This window comes from Rhinoderma darwinii, unplaced genomic scaffold, assembly GCF_050947455.1.
Source record: "Rhinoderma darwinii isolate aRhiDar2 unplaced genomic scaffold, aRhiDar2.hap1 Scaffold_3463, whole genome shotgun sequence".
NCBI classification, from domain to species: Eukaryota; Metazoa; Chordata; class Amphibia; order Anura; family Rhinodermatidae; genus Rhinoderma; species Rhinoderma darwinii.
The window spans coordinates 159,625-174,229 of record NW_027463448.1 but is presented as its reverse complement, the minus strand read 5'-3'; the positions used below and the strand labels follow the sequence as shown (position 1 = coordinate 174,229).

The 14,605-nt window shown below is 43.5% G+C and overlaps 2 non-coding genes across 2 annotated transcripts; both read left to right on the top strand.

Moving 5' to 3' along the window:
* The first annotated feature begins 3,448 nt into the window (after positions 1-3,448).
* LOC142707537 (U2 spliceosomal RNA) lies at positions 3,449-3,642 on the top strand. The gene has a single exon (XR_012868500.1). It is a non-coding gene; the product is annotated as a U2 spliceosomal RNA (small nuclear RNA).
* Positions 3,643-10,426: 6,784 nt separating this feature from the next.
* Positions 10,427-10,618, top strand: LOC142707522 (U2 spliceosomal RNA). The gene has a single exon (XR_012868490.1). It is a non-coding gene; the product is annotated as a U2 spliceosomal RNA (small nuclear RNA).
* The last annotated feature ends 3,987 nt before the right edge of the window (positions 10,619-14,605 follow it).

The following is a 14,605-nucleotide window of genomic DNA, read 5'->3' as shown; positions in this document are numbered from 1 at the left end:
GCTTCCCTTAATGTTAGGAGTATAGGATCTGAATTTAGAAGGGCAGCAATTCTTGACCAATTAAAAAATGTTAATGCTGACATAATTTGCATACAGGAGTGTGCTATTCAGATCGCTCCAGCTGAAGCTGAGTGGAATTGTGGGAAATCCTTTTGGTCGGTCGGTGGTGAAAATCGGAATGAAGGATTGGGTATTCTCCTTAAGAATAATAATGTTACAGTGAGTGATTTTAGAATTATTGTACCAGGTCGTTTTATAATTTTAGACTGTGTTTTTTTAGGTCATAAAATTAGGGTTTTTAGTATTTATGCTCCTGCTGAGAAGCAGGCTAGAATTTCCTTTTTTGAGACACTTAAATTATATATGCCTGGTCGTGCTTTTACAATTGTTGCAGGGGATTTTAATTGTATCAGAGTAGTAGGGGATAGAGAAAGTGTTGCAGAGGTAAAATTGGACTTTTCTTCTAAAATTTTAAATCAGCTTATTTTAGATTTGAGATATCAGGATGCTGGAGTATCGATTGACGGAGAGGATAAATATACTTACCTGGCGGAAAGTGGAAGGGCCAAATCCAGAATTGATTTTATTTTTGCCTCTGAAGGTATAAAAACTAGGAATTGCAGACATCAGAGAAATAGTTTTTCAGACCATAAAATGGTTTCTGTTGAATTTTGTTTTAATGAGTCTCTCAGGTTTGGAAGGGGGTTGTGGAAACTAAATACAAGCTTGTTGCAGGAGGTTGACGTATTGCAGGAATTAAAAAAGGTATTTCAATTTTGTGTTGAGAAACAATCTGATTATGCAGATTTGTTGGTTTGGTGGGATTGGGCAAAAGAACAGATGGTTTCCCTCCTTAAAAGAATAGGTATCAGGAAGGCAAAAGAGAGGAGGGAAGAGGAAGCCCGTTTGACGAGGAAGTTGGAGACTCTCCAGAAGTTTAAAAATGCAGGTTGTGATGTGGAGGAGGACTTAAAAATCATAAAGGATGAGATAAAGAAAGGTTTGATGGATCGAGGGAGGCAGATTGTGTTCCAATCAAAGATAAGGCATTTGGAGGAAAACGAACAGTGTTCGAGGTATTTTTTTTAAAAAAACTTTTAATGCAAAAGGGATCATTTCCTCAGTTTTAACACCTACAGGAGAAGTTTGTGGCAAGGGAATGACTACTGAGGTTTGTAGGTTTTATCAATCATTGTTTGGAGTGGATGAGGCGGCATGTGATAATGAGATTTATGACTACTGTAAAAACGTGGAGAATAATATCTTGCTTGAAGATATAGAAAATATGTCTAGCGATATTAGTGAGTCAGAAATTAAAAAAAGTATGGACGCCATGGCTAAAGATAAGACCCCAGGGTGTGATGGGCTCCCGGTTGAATTTTACCAAGAATGCTGGTCTTTTATCAAGGAACAGGTGGTGAAAGTTCTGAGATATGCATTTGATAGTGGGGGGCTTTCAACCTCAATGAGGCAGGGAGTGGTGACTTTGATTCATAAGAAGGGAGATAGGAGGGAAATGAAGAACTGGCGTCCTATCACCCTCTTGAATACTGACTATAAGTTATTAGCAAAGATCATTGCAGGAAGGATGAGTCAGGTGGTAAAATACATGGTTGGTATGCATCAAACTTGCGCTGTCCCTGGGCGTAGGATATCGGACAATTTGCTGTTATTGCGTGATCTGATATTTTATGCAAACGAGGTGGATATATCTTTGATATTGGAGTCAATTGACCTGGAAAAGGCGTTTGACAAAGTTTCTCATCGATTTATGTTCGCAGTATTGAAGAGGATGGGAATACCTGCAAAACTAATGACGATGATCCAAGGGCTGTATAATGGGGTAGAGAGCCAGGTATTAATTAATGGGAATGTGAGTCCCTCCATTAAGGTTAAATCCGGTGTGAGGCAAGGGTGCCCGCTCTCACCCATTTTATTTGTGTGTGTTATGGAGCCTTTGTTTATTAGTTTACAAAATGATAAAAAAATATCTGGTTGTTTTATTCCGGGAGGCGATGGGCATCAGGTCAAGTCACTAGGATACATGGATGACGCAGTATTTGTGTGTACCTCGGTGGCCGATCTTAATCGAGCCAACTTACATCTTAGGATCTTTTGTGCAATATCAGGGATGAAAGTCAACTGGGACAAATGTCAGTTGTGTAACTTTGGCAAGCAGGTACAAGTGAAGGTGGACAGAGTGATGCAGACAGATAAGATTGAAGTCTTTGGAGTTACCTTTGAGAGAGATCTCAAGGGTAAACACAGTTTCTCTCTATTAGAGGCTAAAGTAGACCAGAAGCTTGCCTTCTGGAAATTGAGAAGCCTGTCCCTGAAAGGGAAAGTATTGGTAATAAAGTCGGTAATCCTTCCTTTACTGTTGTATGTTGCTGTAATTTTCCCTCCCAATAAGTTGTGGGTAAGAAGAATTACTAGGAAATTATTCGTATTTTTCTGGAACTCCAAAATGGAGAAACTAAGACGGGAGGTGGTCATGAGGAAAACGATTTTGGGAGGGTATGATTTTCCTAATATTGATGTGTTTTTAAATCTGCACTATTTATTGTTGATTCTTAAAACTGTGAAAGGGGAAAACAGAGCGGCAGATATGATACGTTACCTGGCGGGATGGTTGATGGTGAAATGGAAATGGTGCGTAAGAGATTTAAAACGGCCGATATCCTGGAAACTGCCTGTATTTTATGTCATCTTAAAATCCTTTTATGTACGTTTTAATCTGGGTACCGCAGGTGACCTTGACAAGAAGAAAATTATTGATTTAGTTAGAAATAACGAGGTTTTATGTGAGGTTCCTTTTGCAAATAATACACAATCCGCTAGAGTTTGGAAGCTCTTTAAGACACCTGGAGTATCTAATAGACAACATGATGTGGTTTGGTTGACTTTACATAACTGTCTTCCAACAAGGTCTCTCCTCGAGAGAAGAGGTGTGGGAGTATCAGAGGTCTGTCCCAGGAGTGGCTGCGGAGGTATTGAAGATGTAAAACATCTATTTTGGAGTTGTAATTTTACGAAGCAGGTTTTATCACTTTTAAACCGGCTCTTAATATTCTTATTGAAATCTAATGCTTTTAGCTATGAAAATATTTTGATTGGATGTGATTTTACAAAATTTGAAAATGTACGTATTTATTGGATTGTCTTTGCTATTTTCAAAGAAACTGTCTGGGATGCAAGAAATCTAATTATTTTTAGGAAGACTGTTTTAACCCCAAACGATGCTGTCAAACTGTTTTTATCCAGGCTGCATACTGTGTACCTCTATGACAAGAAAAGGTGGGGTGAGGTTAAGGCTGAAGGTATGTGGAATGTTAAAAAATGGAACCTGTATTGTTAATGTATGTAAAGAAATACATTTTTGATATGACTCATATGATGTAAGGTCTAACCGCAGTATGAAGTAGCTTTTATGTGAAATAAGATGCGGATAGTATATAAACTGATGAGTTTAATAAAAAAAAATAAAAATCTTTTCTTATCAGTTTAATATCTGATACGTCCCCTATCTGGGGACCATATATTAAATGGATTTTTAGAACAGGGAGATGGAAATAGAGCTTGCTCTGTCCACTCCACGCATTGACCTGGTATTGCAGTATTTCCAGGACCGGTGCACCCTTTCCTTATGTGTTGACTAAAATCAGATTCCAAAAGTGTTTTTTGTGTTTGCCATTGTTTCTGTCTTTCTGAAGGGATCTCCCCTTTTAATCCCATTATTTCAACACCTGTTGGACAATGCATGAGTGATAATGAGCTAATTGATTAAATGCAATTAATGAATACATTGCCACCTCTTGTTTTGTGTCGTCTGTGTGTCTGTGTTTCCGGCATTTCACATTGGAACAGCTCATTCACCTTCCTTGTCTTCTCTCCGCCCTCCCTTTTAGGTAAGTTAAAGAGCTGCACCTGAGCCAGCCACTGATTGATGCAGCACCACAGTCAAATAGTGGAGTGGAGTAGGGGAACAGCAAACAGCCATTAAAGCCGCCCGCCCGCCCGCCCGCCACAATGGACCTACCTGTGTACACTAGATGGATGTGATGGAATGTACTGTCATCCCTACATTTCAAGAAGGAGTAAGAATTGCAGTTGCAACAAAGCCTTGCTTGCCTACAAAGAGAGCAGCAATTTGGATTTGTTACTATGTTACCTAGAAGAATAACAAACTGTGCAAGGATGGAGGTTGTAGGAGCAAGGAGAAGTTGTCTGTAAAGTTGGTGGATGCTTATTTTCCATTTTGCAGTCCCTTGTCTCCCTCTTGTGGCCTCCTGGAGGCAACTAGCTGTGCAAAAAAAGACAGCCTGGCGGCCGGCTGTTGCAGTGTTGCCCTCTCAGGCAACACTGAGTGACTGACTGAGCCGCACCGTCTTATATAAAGTTCAGACAGAACTTTGCACGTGTCATAGTGGAGCCCTGAGGAGCCAGAGCCAGCTTTCTGACATCATAATGGGGCCTCAGAGATAAAAGCCTGGGCCCAGGCAGTGTTGGTCAGTGCTGCTCAGCAGGCAGCACTGGATTGGACTGGATTACAGCTGATACAAGGTGTGAAGGAACAAGGGGTGGCTGTGGGCATGCACTTGCTGCCGCTGCCAGTGTTTATCTGCATGGCAGCAGGGCATTTGGGCGTTGCCAGGAAGGCGTTTTTATGTAGATTCCTCCTCTTTCAGCACTGCATTGTGGTGCAAGCAAAAGAAGCAAATCCTGTCTGGCTTCCTCTCCGGCCTTTATTCACCTCCCGTGTAGCTGTGAGTGTGTGAGCCTGCAGGGCCCCATGGAATTGCCTAGAAGTAGGCTGAATCGCTGCAAGGGCTGAACAGCAGTATCGGGCAGGCTCGGGCAACGCGCGGCCCGTTCGGGTTATCGCTTCTCGGCCTTTTGGCAAGATCAGGTGTAGTATTTCTGCATCTGGTTTTGTTGGGAGGTGTCCGGGGTACCCTGCTCCTTGGCCTTGGGGGATCGTCTCTTTTCACAGAGAGACTTCACCCCCTTGCTGCTATTTGGGGAGTGGGCTTAGCCCCCGGACAACGAGTTGCGATCGCGCCTTACCCAAGAGGTCAACCGGCCTTGAGGCGTTTTTCTAAGAGCGTTCCGAGGGCGTTTATCGGGCTTCGTAGGTGTCTGGGGTACCCTAATCCTTGGCCTTGGGGGAGGGTTCCACTTAATTGTGGAATCTGAGCCCTTGCTGCTATAAGGGACAGGCTTAGCCCCCAGGCACTGAAAATGCCATTTACATTTGGATTTGCATCCGGGGACACCCGGTTGCGCCAGTCCGTCCGCATCGAGGTGGAAGAAGGCCATCGCCAGCGGAAGAACCTTCGCTTCATTGTGGAGGTGATTCTGCTGGACTTCCTGGGGCTCAAGCGGGCGGACATCCTGTGTCTCAATGACCAGGAAAGCCGCGGTCGGTACACCATATCCTTTACGGCCGCGGCATGTTGCGACAACATGCACAAAAGATTGTCTGATGCGGACCAGAGTGAGGAGCGGCTAAATGGACTGAACTTTTTATTCCTCTACGGGGAGGAAGAAGTCCCGCTCGTGATGTGCATGTTCAGTCCATTTGTCTCAGAGTGTGACATTGAAACCTTCCTCAGTCGTTACTGCAGGGAGGTCCGCTTCTCACACAAAATCTTGAACACCCAGAGCTTCTGGAACGGCAAAAGGAAATATTGGGTGAAGTTCCGCCAGGATCCCAATGGCATTGGAGGCTTACATCACCCACCCCAGAACTTTGCCATTGGGAAGAATCGAGGATTCTTATTTTACCCCCAGATGCCAATAGCCTGCCGGAACTGCTTGAGATATGGCCACACCAGAGAACATTGTGACCGGCCCCATGTGGTGCAGTGTAACAGGTGTGGCCAGGTTGGACACGTGGCGGCAAAATGCAGTTCCGAGGTGTTGTGCAATCTGTGCGGCATGACTGGGCATGCTTTTAAAGATTGCCCCCGCAGAGCGAAATCTGGGCCACCCAGACCAGGGCCAGAGCGGCAGTTTGCAACATGTGCAGACGCCGCTGGTAATGCCCCAAAACGAGCATTGACGACTGAGGGGTCCAGGCCAAAGTCCTTCACAGCTCCATCGGGGGGCCCACCGATGTCAGCCTCGAGGGACGGCCATAGGGATTCCACCGGGTCCAGGCAGAGCAGGAGGAATTCTGACTCTGCTGGACATAAGTTGACCGGCACCTCTGCAAACAGGTCCTCTGCTCCGCCTGCAGTGGACCCTGTTGAGGCAGTGGTTAGCGACAGGCGTCGTGGCTCCGTAGGTTCTGCAGTAGGACCTGACGCCTGTCCCAAGAGTGTGGGCATGGAGCGGAGACACTCTGTGTCAGACGAGGGCTCCATTAAGAAAACCCTAAAATATGCTGGATTGGAGCCTCGTTTTGACCATTACCGGTCAACGGGGGGGTCGGAGCAAAGTTCCTCCACTGCGGTTGTGGAGGGGCTTGCGATGAAGGCTCCCCGTAAGCAGGCAAAGGTTGCCAAGAGTGATGGGACCTCACAGGCCCCTGTGCAGCTGCCCAGTAAGGACATCAGCGATATCTTCAGCCAGGGGCCAGAGATGGGTGAGAGCGACTTCGAGGAGATGGATAGGAGCCATTCTGCAAAGAGACAGCGAGAGGAAGAGGAGTCCGGAGGAAAGCTGCCTATCGGAGTTCGGATGAGAGCAGTGTGGGGGTTGGAGCCGCCCACGTATCTGGCTCTGACCCTACCAACATCCAAGATTTATTGACCCCTCAAAAAGGGGGTCCAGACTCGCAGCTGATCTCCGAGTACGACTCTTCTGGTTCGGACTCTGACCTCAACTAAGACTATGTTGGTTCCTATCAAAGTCGCCTCACTAAATGTGAGGTCCCTAAAGAGCCCTGTCCGCAGGACTGCTTTATTTTCATTTTTAGAGACTGTGGACTTTGACCTTTGCCTGCTTCAAGAATGTGGAATCCCTAATGACTTGGAATATCAAGATTTAAAGATGGACTGGAAACTAGGCCCCTCAGTCTGGTCTGGTGGAAATGACTGTCGCTCTGCGGGGGTTGGATTGCTCTGCCGAGGTCGTTTTATCTCCATCCAAACAGTGACTGAAATCATGCCCGGCAGAGCTATTTTAATACATTTGCTTTTTAATGGAATTTTAATTCGTGTTTTAAACGTTTATGCCCCTCCTACCAAACAGGAGAGGGCAGAACTATTAGAGATTTTACCATTGTTTTGTGTTGGGTCTACCCCCCTGCTGGTGGGTGGTGATTTTAACTGTGTACGTGATGGAGAACACCGGCAGGGTGGGGATTTTAATCGAAAAATTGACCGTACTTCTTACCTGCTCAAGAATTTTATTGGTGATTTTAAATTGAAAGATTGCTGGAGGGAACTCTTGCCTGCGGACCCAGGCCCCACCTGGTCCAATGGAAGAGTGAGCTCCAGAATTGATTTTATTTTCACTTCTAATAGTTTTATTCCCAAAAAATGTTTGCTTTTAACAAATATTTTATCTGATCACAAGCTCCTTTCGGTGCACCTGGAGCTAGAGGGAGAGCAAAAAGCTTGTAGGGGTCCCTGGAGACTAAACACCACACTCCTGGAGGACCCCATCATTAAAGAGGAGTTTGTGCGGACCTACCAGTGTTGGCAGTCCCATAGAGCGCCCAGTCAGCCTATGCTACACTGGTGGGAGGGCATTAAACCCAAAATCAGAGCTTTTTTTATTCGAGCAGGTAAGAAGAAAGCAAAAGAGAAAAAACAATGGTTTTATGTTCTTAATAAACGTTTACATGTACTTTTTAAATTGAAGGAGATTGGTATGGATGTTGATGATGATATTTTAAATCTTAAAGCTGAAATAAAACATGCCATAGAAGAGAAAGGGAAACAAATAATTTTTAATTCACATGTAAAGTACCTCGAGGATGGCGAGAAGTGTTCCCGGTTCTTCTTCAAAAAGGTAATGGATAAACGAGATGTCATTTTAAACCTTGAAGGAGAAACCACTATGGTCGGCATTTTAAATTCTGCTTTTAATTTCTACCAATCTCTTTTTAACAAGAAAAATATTGATCCTTCCTTTTTAGAACATGTTCTTAATTCCCTTGATGCCAAGCTAGATATTTTAGACCAGGAAGTTTTATCCCGTAATATTACCTTGGAGGAACTTTTATTTGCTTTTAAAAGTTTTTCTAATGGGAAAGCTCCTGGGGAAGATGGTCTGCCCATCGAATTTTATCATGCTTTTTGGGAAATTTTAAAGAATGACATGTTTTTATTGTATAAGGAAGTTTTTATTACTGAAGAGCTGCCCCCTTCCTGGAGGAGGGGGATTGTGTCCTTAATTTTTAAAAAAGGTGAGAAGGACCAGTTAAAAAACTGGCGCCCTATTACTCTTTTAAACGTTGATTGTAAAATTTTAGCTAAACTAATAACAATCCGTTTTAAACCTTTTATTCATAAATTAATCCATCCAAACCAGGTATGTGGGGTACCTGGGAGGTCAATTACTGAGTCCCTGAATATTTTACGTGACATCATTTGGTATTTTAAAGAAAGGGGTCAAAGCCTTGCTATTTTATCCTTAGATTTCGAGAAGGCTTTTGACCGGGTCTCCCATGAATATCTTTTTATGGTTCTTAAAAAGATGGCTGTTCCTGAAATTATTTTAACACGTATTAAGCTTTTATATCGATCCTGTTTTAGCCAAATTTCTATCAACGGATTTTTAACTAAAGGTGTTCCTCTTTTATCAGGGGTGAAACAGGGGTGCCCGTTGTCTCCGCTCCTTTTTATTTGTGCCATTGAACCTCTGTTCACCCTAATAAGAGATGATAAAGTCATCAGAGGCGTGCCCATACCTGGAGGAAGGGGGAACCAGGTAAAAATCCTAGGCTATATGGATGACGCCACCATCCTATGCCCAGACGCCGCTTCTATGAGAAGGGCATTGAGGAACACCGGCTTTTTTTGTGAAGCCTCTGGTTTTAAATTAAACGTTGATAAATGTGACTGTTTTTATACTGGTGTATGGGATTCCTCTGTGACACCAGGAGTTAACATGCAGCAGGATCAGATAAAAATTTTAGGAATTGTTTTTAATCAAGAAAACGATGGGAGACCCAATTGGGATTCAGTAATTGCCAAAATGGAAAAAAAGGTTTTAATGTGGAATTTGAGAAATCTCACCATGGAGGGAAAAGTTTTAATAATTAAATCTGTTTTATTACCCATAATGCTTTATGTAGCTATGGTTTTCCCTCCAACAATTTTATATATTAAAAAAGTGACCAGGATCTGTTTTATGTTTTTATGGGGTTCCAAAATGGAAAAACTAAAACGTGATTTTATGTACAGATGTAAGGACAATGGCGGGAGAGATGTTCCTAACCTTTTTAACTTCTTTTACATTAAATACTTTTGCTTCTGTTTTAAAATGTATAATTCTGATGGTATTTTTAGCTACTTTTTAAAGTACGCTACGGGCATGATTTTTAAACGATGGTTTCGTGTCCCTTTGAATTCTCCTGTGCTTCTGTGTCCCCCAAAACAATATGCGGTGCTCGAAAAAACTGTCAGGCTCCTAGGTCTCCAAGAATTGGAGCCTGACATATTGGGGGACCAGAAAAAAGTGTCACTCTCCTGTAGGCGGCAGGAGGATACACTGGCAGTTTCAAATTTCTCACAGGCAAGGTCCAAGGTGGTGTGGCGGAACGTTTTCGGGAAATTTATGGCAAATGTGCACAAGGACCTTGCCTGGGCAATCGTTCACCAGTGCCTCCCTACCCGTGAATTCCAGCATAGGCGAGGACTGGTGGCGAGAGCCAAGTGCCCGAGAGACAGGTGTGGTGACGACGAGACGGTAATGCACCTGTTTTGGAACTGCCCATATGCACAGGAGGTTTGGAGGAAGGTAGGCCCATTGTTGAAATGGGCCTGCGGTCTTAAAGATCTTAAATTTGAATACGTGTTTTATGGTCTTTTTAACTGCCCAAGTTTTAAACAGCAAATGGTCTGTTGGATCATTTTAAACTGTTTTAAGAATGCCATCTGGAAGGTTAGGAACATTCTGCTTTTTAAACATGATTTTATTGATGTTAAAAATTGTGTCAAATATGCCCTAAGTGAAATGTACATTTATTATCTTAGGGACAAAAAGCAGCTAGGGGTAAAAGAAGCAACATCCATGTGGTGTTTGCAAATGTGGAATACCATAACATTGTAAATAAAAATGGTTTTATTCTTTTATGTCTTTTATGCCCTGTATAAATTTTATCCTGCTATTGTTCTGTACTTTTATTATAACATCTGTATTACTGGTCTTATTATTATTACTTTTGTATTCATTTAAATGTATGAATATTTATGTATTATGCCATTGATTTTATCTTGTGGTTTCAATTTTAAAAAAAAGTCTGTAAAATATAATATTTTTGCCAATAAAAAACTTTGTTGAAACCTTATCTGTTCTTATCAGTTTAATATCTGATACGTCCCCTATCTGGGGACCATATATTAAATGGATTTTTAGAACAGGGAGATGGAAATAGAGCTTGCTCTGTCCACTCCACGCATTGACCTGGTATTGCAGTATTTCCAGGACCGGTGCACCCTTCCCTTATGTGTTGACTAAAATCAGATTCCAAAAGTGTTTTTTGTGTTTGCCATTGTTTCTGTCTTTCTGAAGGGATCTCCCCTTTTAATCCCATTATTTCAACACCTGTTGGACAATGCATGAGTGATAATGAGCTAATTGATTAAATGCAATTAATGAATACATTGCCACCTCTTGTTTTGTGTCGTCTGTGTGTCTGTGTTTCCGGCATTTCACATTGGAACAGCTCATTCACCTTCCTTGTCTTCTCTCCGCCCTCCCTTTTAGGTAAGTTAAAGAGCTGCACCTGAGCCAGCCACTGATTGATGCAGCACCACAGTCAAATAGTGGAGTGGAGTAGGGGAACAGCAAACAGCCATTAAAGCCGCCCGCCCGCCACAATGGACCTACCTGTGTACACTAGATGGATGTGATGGAATGTACTGTCGTCCCTACATTTCAAGAAGGAGTAAGAATTGCAGTTGCAACAAAGCCTTGCTTGCCTACAAAGAGAGCAGCAATTTGGATTTGTTACTATGTTACCTAGAAGAATAACAAACTGTGCAAGGATGGAGGTTGTAGGAGCAAGGAGAAGTTGTCTGTAAAGTTGGTGGATGCTTATTTTCCATTTTGCAGTCCCTTGTCTCCCTCTTGTGGCCTCCTGGAGGCAACTAGCTGTGCAAAAAAAGACAGCCTTGCGGCCGGCTGTTGCAGTGTTGCCCTCTCAGGCAACACTGAGTGACTGACTGAGCCGCACCGTCTTATATAAAGTTCAGACGGAACTTTGCACGTGTCATAGTGGAGCCCTGAGGAGCCAGAGCCAGGTTTCTGACATCATAATGGGGCCTCAGAGATAAAAGCCTGGGCCCAGGCAGTGTTGGTCAGTGCTGCTCAGCAGGCAGCACTGGACTGGACTGGATTACAGCTGATACAAGGTGTGAAGGAACAAGGGGTGGCTGTGGGCATGCACTTGCTGCCGCTGCCAGTGTTTATCTGCATGGCAGCAGGGCATTTGGGTGTTGCCAGGAAGGCGTTTTTATGTAGATTCCTCCTCTTTCAGCACTGCATTGTGGTACAAGCAAAAGAAGCAAATCCTGTCTGGCTTCCTCTCCGGCCTTTATTCACCTCCCGTGTAGCTGTGAGTGTGTGAGCCTGCAGGGCCCCATGGAATTGCCTAGAAGTAGGCTGAATCGCTGCAAGGGCTGAACAGCAGTATCGGGCAGGCTCGGGCAACGCGCGGCCCGTTCGGGTTATCGCTTCTCGGCCTTTTGGCTAAGCTCAAGTGGCTAACCAGAGGCGTCCAGTGCTGAACTCTCGGCCCTGCAGCATCGCCCTTTGGGGCTTAAGCTGCTTGTTGCTATAGGGAGACAGCCAGTGGCAGGAAGGCGATCGACAATGGGCGTAATTGTGCGCCATGCTAAGGCCGGGGAAACCCGGGTCAAATATGGAGTTCGTATTGAAGTGGATGCTGGATTGGAGAAAACCCTGGATATGCGATATTTGGTACGCAATGTCATTTTCGGAATTTTGAAGGTGGAACGGACGAAGATTCTCTGTCTGCAGGAGCACAAGGTTGGTCATTATACTTTGATCTTGACGGATTTACCTGCTTGCCATAATCTGCATTTCAACTTGATGGAAAATGTTAATAACCCTGAGCTTGCTGGACTCTCTTTTGTTTTACTCTATGATGAAGGAGAAGTCTTCTTGGTGGTTTTTTTGTATAATGCACATGTACCACTGCAGGATATTGTGGCCTTTTTGTCCAGGCATTGTGCATATGTCAAGTATGAAAACAAAATCTTGAATTCTGAACTGCTATGGACCGGGAAATACAAATTTCGTGTCCGTTTTCGCCAAAGCATTGAGGAACCAGGAGGTTTTCATTTCCCGCCTTCAAATTTCTCCATTGGAAGAGATAGGGGATATTTGTTCTTTCCCAGGTGTCCACCATTTTGTAGAAACTGCAAGGTTTTTGGCCATACAAAAGAAGGGTGTCAGAAAACGGGCAGGTGCTCCAAGTGCAATCAGGAGGGGCATGCAGCAAAGGAATGTGTTAATCGCATTGTCTGTAACCTGTGTGAGGTGGAAGGTCACGCCTTCAAAGACTGCCCTCTGCGAAAAAAATCATATGCAGATGCAGCCAGAATCAGAGTGTCTGAGATGCCTGGGATGGCGGGGCTGATGGGATATGCAAATGAGGCAACTATTGTCCATCATGCCTCTGGAGTTGCAACTTTAGCAGAAGTACAAGTGGAGGAAGGGGCAGGTATGGAGGCAGCCCCTGTCGAGGAAGATCTCCCTCACCCAACTGATGTCCAGACTGGGCTGCAGGGTGAGGGTGAAATTGAGGATGATGTGCCTGTGAATCCCGATGTCTCTTGGTGTCTGGATGAGGTGTTCCCAGATGAATTTGCAGAGCAAGGGGACTTCACTACAGTTACCAGACCTGCTGATGAGATTCTGGACATGGGAGCCAAGAGGGCCAGGTTGACTGCGTCACCTCCGGTTACCCCTGGAAGAGATGCTGAATATCCTTCATCCATGATATCTTTGGATCAGCCTTTTCTGGAAGAAGGTCAAGGGACTCATCTCTTCACCTTAAATTGCCCGCCTCCAGAAGGCAAAGGCTGAGAAATAAATGGACAGTTTGTGGATATTTGGTTGCTAAAATCAAAGTATGGCCACCAAAACTCTATGTAATGTCGTATCCTTAAATGTGCGACAAATTAAATCTAAGCCCAGGAGGGCTGCAGTCCTTGATTTTTTAAAAAATATAGGAGCTGATATTTATGCTTTGCAGGAATGTGGAATAGCAGAACCTGTGCCTGAGCAGGAGTGGCCACATGGCCAATGTATATGGTCTGGTTCCTCTATGAATAAAAATGACGGTGTAGGAATTTTGCTAGGGAATAGGAATTTAAAGTTAGAGAGCTATACTGTGGTGGAGGTGGGGAGGTGTATTTTGGCAGAGATTAATGTCAGAGGATGGAGGGTAAGGGTAATTAATATATATGGAGCAACAAAAAAAGAAGAAAGGTTAGAGCTCCTAGAGAAATTGTCTTTTTTTTTGCCAGGGAGAATTCCCACAATTTGGGTTGGGGACTTTAACTGTGTGACGGAGGGGGGAAAAATGGATGTATCTGGTAAAAAGTTGTACCAAATAATCAAAGATTTTTCTTTTATAGATGCTGCTGAGGTTCATTTGGGAAAGCCACCACCCGACACTTATAGATCTGATAGAGGAGGGGTAACATCAAGGATAGATCGGGTGCTCTTCTCAAAAAATGTGGGGTGTATAAGTTTGCAGCAGCGTGATGTGACCTTTTCTGACCATGTGTGTATGTGTGCAACCTTTGAAGGGGATGCTCGTTTAGTGCGTGGTGCAGGCGTATGGAAGCTAAATGTAAGTTTGTTAGAGGATGAAAGAATTGTGAAGGCTTTTATATATGCTTATAAAGGATGGAAATTGCGGCAGGAATTTTTTGGGAATGTGTTGGAGTGGTGGGACTGGATGAAGAATGAATGTAAAAAATTTTTTAAAAAATGGGGCTATAAAAAAGCAGCTATGCTAAGAAACCAATATAATGAGTTGAATGTTAGAATAGAATGGTTAAGAAAACTTAGCGAGCTAGGGGTGGATGTGAGTGATTTGATGAGGGACGCAAGGAGTGAAAGTAGACGCTTATTAGAGGAAAAAGGGAAAAAAATTATATATACATCCAAGGTGGAAAACTTAGACAAAGACGAAAAATGCACACGATTCTTTTTCAAAAAAATATGTGGTAAAAAGGATGATATGGATGAATTATTGAATGATAGGGGTGAGTGTGTTTCTGGAAAGGATGTGATGAGTGAAGTTGAAGGTTTTTATACCCAGTTGTATGGAGAGAAGTGGTATGATAAGGATTTGATGAATGAGGTTTTGAATGGGTTGGAAAATAAACTTGGAGAGGAAGATCGTGAGTCTCTGTGTGGTGATATTACCATGGATGAAGTGAGAAATGTG